This window comes from Clupea harengus, chromosome 3 (genome assembly GCF_900700415.2).
Source record: "Clupea harengus chromosome 3, Ch_v2.0.2, whole genome shotgun sequence".
Taxonomy (NCBI): domain Eukaryota; kingdom Metazoa; phylum Chordata; class Actinopteri; order Clupeiformes; family Clupeidae; genus Clupea; species Clupea harengus.
Genome location: NC_045154.1, coordinates 13,010,043 through 13,018,902, shown reverse-complemented (window position 1 = coordinate 13,018,902; position 8,860 = coordinate 13,010,043).

Here is an 8,860-nt window from a genome sequence, read left to right as displayed (position 1 = left end):
ACCTGATGTTTTCACAAGATGGCACTCTACCTAGATGTTTTCACAAGATGGCACTCTACCTGATGTTTTCACAAGATGGCACTCTACCTGATGTTTTCACAAGATGGCACCCTACCTGATGTTTTCACAAGATGGCACCCTACCTGAGATCTCATCCTCATAAATACACAGATGCTCTCCCCCATCACCCCGACACGTGGCCTAAGGTCAGAGGTCAGCTTTCTTTAATATGTAACCCTGAGCTCAGAGGTCAGCTATTTTTTTTTGTTTGGAATGTTTGAATGTTTTGTGAGTGTGTGCCCCCTCTATAGGTCAGTGTGAGGTCAGAGGTCAGAGAGGAGAAGGCCAGAGGACTGAAGTGCGGAGTGCACACCATCATCAACCAGAGACGTAAGGACTGCACTGGAGTGCACACCATCTTCAACCATAGACGTAAATCTGCGTGTCCATCAGAATGGGAACAACACCACTAACAGTTTAAATGTATGGGAGGAGTTGCTTTTTTTTGTGGCTAGGGCTAACTAGGGCAAGGGTATATTCAGCCATGTTGTTCTGAGCACAGTCAGATGTATAACAGTATGTTATTTTCTAACTGTCCTATTCAGTTAGGTTAGGGTTAAAGTTACCCAGGGTTAGGGACAGAGCGAGAGACAGAGGTCACAACAAGCACATAGTGTTTGACATTTAGAATGAGAAAAGATCCCATTTCACGCCCCCACATCTATCCCCTCATCTGCCAGCCATTACCCATCGCCCAGCAGGCAAACGGTATCAATGAAAGAGAAATGGCAGCAATGAAAAGCTCTCACTTGGATGAATATCTGTTTCTGTCTCATGTACGCTCTCAGTCATCGCCTGTGAAAGCAGATCAGAATCAGCCAGATGAATCCCTCCCTCCTGCAGCCTCCAGAGAAATCAGAATCAGCCAGATGAATCCCTCCCTCCTGCATCCTCTAGTCTGGCTCAGAGGTCGCAGTGCTGAGTGCAGGGAAGGGGAGGCAGATGTTTGAAACGTTTTGACATATCCTAAATCTGTTCTTCCCACACTAATTAAAGTTTTGACATATCCTAAATCTGTTTTTCTCACTCCAAGTTAGTAAACCTCTTAAACATTTTCCAGTTGCCTTTGGTGTGGGTGTAATTACTACCAGTGCAGGTGAGACATTCACAGCCTCGGGGACTGGAGCTGGAACTGCTATTCCACTGTTTGAAATGATCCACAGAAATGAGTTATTATGGCAAACAGAATGCCATTGGAAGAGAATGAATCTGGCTGATAATAATAATAATAATAATATTAATAATAATAATAATACACTTAATTCTACCCTGCTCATGATACATCTACATATTCTGTGCCAGCCTATTTACCCTTAATGTACAGTACCAGTCAAAAGTTTGGTCACACCTTCTCATTTTTTGAGAAGATTTTTCTTTGATTTTATTATTTTCTACATGGTAGATACAACTTTTTTTGTTTAGTACATCATTCCATATGTGTTCTTTCATAGTTTAAATGTCTTCAGTATAAATCTACAATGTAGAAAATAATAAAAGTAAAGAAAACACTTCTCAAAAAAATGAAAGGTGTGTCCAAACTTTTGACCGGTACTGTAAATAATTGCCACCATCAACATAGTTTCTGTTTCATTGCTTTACTTATCCTTGTAATAGTAAGCTTACGAGCACACTGTATACCCACTAAGCTGTTCTACAATACTTGAAGCCTCTTTCTCCATCTTATCTTCCATCAATTTTGTATGTATCATGTACCATCTGATGTTTGTATGCATTGTGTACATTTACCACATGTATGCTAGCATGCTTATCCTGAAACGTGTATGAGTTCATCTGCCATGTTTCTGATTGCCCCCCCCTCCCCGCTTTCTCTTCCCTTTGCCTCTGCCGACCCATTTTGACCTTGTCTACTCTAGTGTGAAACTTAGAGTAAAAACCTTTAGTGTTAACATTACTTTAGTGTAAAAACCTCAAGTGTTAACATTACTCTAGAGTAAAAACCCAAAGAGACGTGATAAAAAGTGAGATCAGAATAATGGTGGACACAAAAAAACAATCCACCAACACATTCAGAAACGGCCAGCAGCAGGGGCTCAGGAGTTCAGAAACGGCCAGCCAGCCTCCAGCCTCCATCCTCCAGCCTCCAGAGCTACAACAGCAGGGGCTCAGGAGTTCAGAAACGGCCAGCCTCAAGCCTCCAGCCTCCAGAGCTACAACAGCAGGGGCTCAGGAGTTCGCACAACAGGCTGACCAAGCAAACACTGGGGGGATGGAAGAGCTTCTTTGTGATTATCATCATCATCTGTCCAGTAGAGAGGCTATGTGCCTGGCTATCATCTGTCCAGTAGAGAAGCTACAGTATGTGCCTGTTTATCGATTATCATCTGTCCAGTAGAGAAGCTATGTGCCTGATTATCATTATCATCTGTCCAGTAGAGAAGCTATGTGCCTGATTATCATCATCATCTGTCCAGTAGAGAAGCTATGTGCCTGGTTATCATCATCATCTGTCCAGTAGAGAAGCTATGTGCCTGGTTATCATCATCATCTGTCCAGTAGAGAAGCTATGTGCCTGGTTATCATCTGTCCAGTAGAGAGGCTATGTGCCTGGTTATCGTCTGTCCAGTAAAGAGGCTATGTGCCTGGTTATCATCATCATCTGTCCAGTAGAGAAGCTACAGTATGTGCCTGATTATCATCTGTCCAGTAGAGAAGCTATGTGCCTGGCTCTCGACTAACATCTCCACCTCCCTGCGACACCCTCGGGCCCTAGAGGAAGATCAAGTAAGTAAGTGCTCTAACCCTAACCCTCTTGTCTAGAGACGATCTGAAGTGATTGGATCGGTGTGGAAACAGGCGCCATCCTCCAGCTCTGCCCTGGAGCAACCCCCATTAGCAGCTGATTGGTCCTCGCCTGAGCCAACCCCCATTAGCAGCTGATTGGTGGAGTTCCCTGGGAAGAATGTTCAGTGGATAAGCTGCACAAATGCGCATTTTCCTTTTCCCCCAGCAGCATGATCAGTAGATATAGTGATGTTTAGCAAGGAGCTATAGCCATGTGCTTTAATAAAACTCATTCGCATATTTGATGATTAAAGCCACTAGCTTTCAAAATGATCCCTAGATTGAACACCCTGTTACACTGATACATGATTACACAAGATTCATTTGTTTTTGTGCATGTGTGTGTGAGTGTGTGCGTGTGTGCGTGTGTGCGTGTGTGCGTGTGTGTGTGTGTGTGTGTGTGTGTGTGTGTGTGTGTGTGTGTGTGTGTGTGTGTGTGTGTGAAAGAGATGTGTTTGGCCACTTTGTGTGTGTTTCCAAATGATCTATGTGTGTGTTTCCAAATGAACTATGTGTGTGTTTCCAAATGATCTGTGTGTGTGTTTCCAAATGATCTGTGTGTGTGAAGTTAATATCCAAGAGCTGTCTGCCTGTCTTCTCCAAAATAATGAACTTCAGGGAAGAACAAATGAAAGAGGCGTTATCTCCTCCTGAAGCTCCTCGTGTCTCCATCTCTTTGATCAATATTTATATAGATCAATATTTATACAGATAAGGGCACAGATGCTCCTGCCTGTCATTGGGACAATGCTGTGAGAGAGGCTGATTACTCACGCTGATGTTCATTTCCAACGCAGACACAATGGAACAGTTCAGAGGAATAAGATAGAGGTCAGTGTGATGTCATGAGCTAGCGGTCAGTGTGATGTCATGAACCAGCGGTCAGTGTGATGTCATGAACTGAAAAGTCAGTGCTGAAAAGTTTCAGGCTCTGGGCTCTGTAAAGCGCCTAGAGACAATTGTATTGTTATGGCACTATATAAATAAAATTGAATTGAATTGAATTGAATTGTAAAGTCATAGTGGACAGTTGTAGTGACTGTCACAGTGTAATGTCATAGTGGACAGTTGTAGTGACTGTCACAGTGTAAAGTCATAGTGGACAGTTGTAGTGACTGTCACAGTGTAAAGTCATAGTGGACAGTTGTAGTGACTGTCACAGTGTAATGTCATAGTGGACAGTTGTAGTGACTGTCACAGTGTAAAGTCATAGTGGACAGTTGTAGTGACTGTTACAGTGTAATGTCATAGTGGACAGTTGTAGTGACTGTCACAGTGTAAAGTCATAGTGGACAGTTGTAGTGACTGTCACAGTGTAAAGTCATAGTGGACAGTTGTAGTGACTGTCACAGTGAAAAGTCATAGTGGACAGTTGTAGTGACTGTCACAGTGTAATGTCATAGTGGACAGTTGTAGTGACTGTCACAGTGTAAAGTCATAGTGGACAGTTGTAGTGACTGTCACAGTGTAATGTCATAGTGGACAGTTGTAGTGACTGTCACAGTGTACAGTGAGTTTTCAGATGAGAAGATGTATACAGGTCCACTGTCTCTGTCCTTGAAGATGTTCCATCTAACCATTTATCACAGTCAGAGAGTTCCATTTATCACAGTCAGAGAGTTCCATTTATCACAGCAGTCAGAGAGTTCCATTTATCACAGTCAGAGGTTGTGATTAGGTCTCTCACTAGATACACAGTTTATCTTTGTCGATGTTTGATATCCTGTCTAGTGGTTCAACTATTACAGTTTGTTTGTGTGTGTGTGTGTGTTTTTGTGTATTCTGGGCTTGTGTGTCTGTGTTTGTGTGTGTCTGTGTGTGTGTGTGAGTGTTTGTGTATGCTTTGCTTGAGTGTGTGTTTGTGTGTGTGTCTGTACTTGTGTGTCTGTATTTGAGTGTGTGTATGCTGTGCTTGGGTGTGTGTGTGTGTGTGTCTATGCTGTGCTTGCAGCGTGTGTGTCTCTGTGTGTGTGTGTGTATGAGTGTATGATTTGCTTGAGTGTGTCTGTGTGTGTGTGTGTGTGTGTATAAGTGTATGATTTGCTTGAGTGTGTCTGTGTGTGTGTGTGTGTATGAGTGTATGATTTGCTTGAGTGTGTGTCTGTGTGTGTGTGTGTGTATGAGTGTATAATTTGCTTGAGTGTGTGTCTGTGTGTGTGTGTATGAGTGTATAATTTGCTTGAGTGTGTGTGTGTGTGTGTGTGAGTGTGTGTGTGTGCTGTGCTTGCAGCGTGTGTATCTCTGTGTGTGTGTGTGTGTGTATGAGTGTATGATTTGCTTGAGTGTGTGTCTATGTGTGTGTGTATGAGTGTATGCTTTGCTTGAGTGTGTGTCTGTGTGTGTGTGTATGAGTGTATGATTTGCTTGAGTGTGTGTCTGTGTGTGTGTGTGTGTGTGTGTATGAGTGTATGATTTGCTTGAGTGTGTGTCTGTGTGTGTGTATGAGTGTATGATTTGCTTGAGTGTGTGTCTGTGTGTGTGTGTGTGTGTGTGTGTGTGTGTGTGTTTGTGAGAGTGTATGATTTGCTTGAGTGTGTGTCTGTGTGTGTTAGCCATTCCACTCCATCTGCTAATGCTGACTATGACCTTATTCACTGCACTACTGTAAGACTCAGAAGAACAATAACATCAAACTGGTGCTCATTTACTCCTCTGGGTCAGGGGTCAGGGGTTAGGGGTCAGGGGTCAAGGGTCAGGGGTTAGGGGTCAAGGGTCAGGGGTTAGGAGTGATGCTCATTTACTCCTCTGAAGTGAAAGCTGAAAAAGGAGATTGTATCTTATAGGACAGGATAAAGCTGAAAAAGGAGATTGTATCTTATAGGACACGATAAAGCTGAAAAATATCCACACACAACGTCAGGAAGTGTGTTCTGTACACACATCAGGGTTGTTTGCAGTATGGCAGCGATATGTTAGCTAATTACTGTAATGAGGAAGAACACATGACCCCAAAGGTCTCATCACCATTACTGAGGCAATCACACACACACACACACACACACACACACACACAGAGGCAATCTTACTCACAAACACATACATCAACCATCCAAACAGCTGTGGCACACACACACACACACACACACACACACACACAGAGGCAATCTTACTCACAAACACATACATCAACCATCCAAACAGCTGTGGCATACACATACACACACACACACACACACACACACACAGAGGCAATCTTACTCACAAACACATCTATCAACCATCCCAACAGCAGTGATGTCTGCTGGTCTGCGGATGATAATGATGCCAAGGGACAGACCACAGTCCTGTGCAGTGTAAATGCTATGTTGTGTTGTGTTCTATGTGCTGTGTAAATGCTATGTTCTGTTGTGTTCTATGTAAAGTGTAAATGCTATGTTGTGTTGTGTTCTATGTTCTGTTGTGTTCTATGTGCTGTGTAAATGCTATGTTGTGTTGTGTTCTATGTTCTGTTGCGTTCTGTGTACAGTGTAAATACTATGTTCTGTTGTGTTCTATGTGCAGTGTAAATGCTATGTTGTGTTCTATGTGCAGTGTTCACAAACTTTCTAGCACCAAAGTAGCCTAGCCTAGGCCTAGGGTTAGGGTCAGTTACGTCGCTTTGGACAAAAAAAATGTCTGCTAAATGACTAAATGTAAAATGTAGTTACTGCCATGTTCATGTCGACCCACACTGACTTCCTGCCATGTTCATGTCGACCCATTGGCCATGTGACCCATCCATCTTAGAAACAGGGCAAACCCATTGGCCATGTGACCCATCCATCTTAGAAACAGGGCAAACCCATTGGCCATGTAACCCATCCATCTTAGAAACAGAGCAAACCCATTGGCCATGTGACCCATCCATCTTAGAAACAGGGCAAACCCATTGGCCATGTAACCCATCCATCTTAGAAACAGAGCAAACCCATTGGCCATGTGACCCATCCATCTTAGAAACAGAGCAGCAGATTAAGGCTACATGTGAAACTTAGAGGGGAAGCGGAAAATTCACAAACCCTAAGCTGACTGAACTCACATTGATGGAGATCATTTCCAAACACTGTTAATGACTTAAGAATATATGAATCAAGTGCCTTGTATTAATATATTCCTTGTATGAATCATGTGCTTTTCTGTGTGTGTGTGTGTAACTTCGATTATTAGGTGCCACTTATTCTGCATATGTACAAGAGCATGTTTAGACCAGAGGTGATAAGAAGGGTCGAACTGTGCTTCTTCCGACCTTGTGCAAAACTTCCATCCTTGCCTCGGTCGTCAGAAATCCACCAAGTGGTTATCCCTGCTGAACGCTAAACTTCTGTCTATATAAACCTTGTGCGATGTGTTTAATATCATGGCTTCACTTTCAGCCTTGTGCTGGGAGTGAGCCCGATTGCAATTGTTGTTTGTCTAATAAATATAGTTATACGCAGCTCCGGAGTCCTGAGGTAACTAGGGGGAATTTTCACCTATCACACATGAAACAAAACCAAACTGAATTCCAGAAAAGGGCAGCAGGTACATATAGCCTTAGGGTTAGGGTCAGGGTCAGGGTCAGGGTTAGGGTCAGGGTCAGGGTCAGGGTCAGGGTCAGGGTCAGGGTTAGGGTCAGGGTCAGGGTTAGGGTCAGGGTCAGGGTCAGGGTCAGGGTTAGGGTCAGGGTCGGGGTTAGGTACATATAGCCTTAGGGTCAGGGTCAGGGTCAGGGTCAGGGTCAGGGTGTACATCAGCTTAGGTTAAGTTTGGTCTATACTTTATCTTCAGCCTCTGCTTCTCTTTCAGCAGTAAAATCGTCAGTCTGATTTCAGCTGTCCTTCAGAGTGTGTAATTGTAAGAATTGTAACCCTTGGGCTAGAGGTCAGTGCAGACGCTCCCTTGGGCTAGAGGTCAGAGGTCAGTGCAGACGCTCCCTTGGGCTAGAGGTCAGAGGTCAGTGCAGACGCTCCCTTGGGCTAGAGGTCAGTGCAGACTCTTCCTGCCCACTGCTCTGAATGTGTACACACACTTCCCCCACACACTTCTAACCCTAATAGTGTACACACACTTTTAACCTTAATAGTGCGGACTGTAAACAGAACGCCTGTGCTTTTCAAATATTGTTGAGTCTCACGCTCCTTTTAGCATCTCTGTCTCTCTCTCTCTTTGCCCCCCCCCCCTCTCTCTCTCCCTCTGTGTGTCTCGCCCTCTCTGTCTCCCTCTCCTCTCTCTCTCCCTCTCTGTCTCCCCCCTCTCTCACTCCCTCTCTCTCTCCCTCTGTGTGTCTCTCCCTCTCTCTCCCCCTCTCTCTCCCTCTCTGTCTCCCCCCTCTCTCTCTCCCTCTCTGTGTCTCTCCCTCTCTCTCTCCCTCTCTGTGTCTCTCCCTCTCTCTCTCCCTCTCTCTCTCCCTCTGTGTCTCTCCCTCTCTCTCTCTCCCTCTCCTCTCCCTCTTTGCCCCCCCTCTCTCTCCCTCTCTGTCTCCCTCTCCTCTCCCTGCAGAGCCATTGTAAACAGATATTTTACCCCATTAGCAGTGGGCTGACACATCTAGGGGCCATGTGCATGTGGTCATCATCCATTACTGTAAGAAGAGAGAGAAGAGCTCCTTACTGCTGAGATCAGCTGGATCCCAGAGGAGGCAGACGGACACGCCAGCATGTCTCTCTGCTGTCATGGATACGCCAGCATGTCTATCTGCTGTCATGTCTCTCTGCTCTGATGTCTCTCTGCTGTCATGGAAACGCCAGCATGTCTGTCTGCTGTCATGTCTCTCTGTTGTCATGGATACACCAGCATGTCTCTCTGCTCAGCATGTCTCTCTGCTGTCATGTCTCTTTGCTGTCATGGAAACGCCAGCATGTCTCTCTGCTGTCATGTCTATCTGTTGTCATGGATACGCCAGCGTGTCTCTCTGCTGTCATGTCTCTCTGCTGTCATGGATACGCCAGCGTGTCTCTCTGCTGTCATGGATACGCCAGCATGTCTCTCTGCTCTCCTGTCTCTCTGCTCTCCTGTCTCTCTGCTGTCGTGGATACGCCAG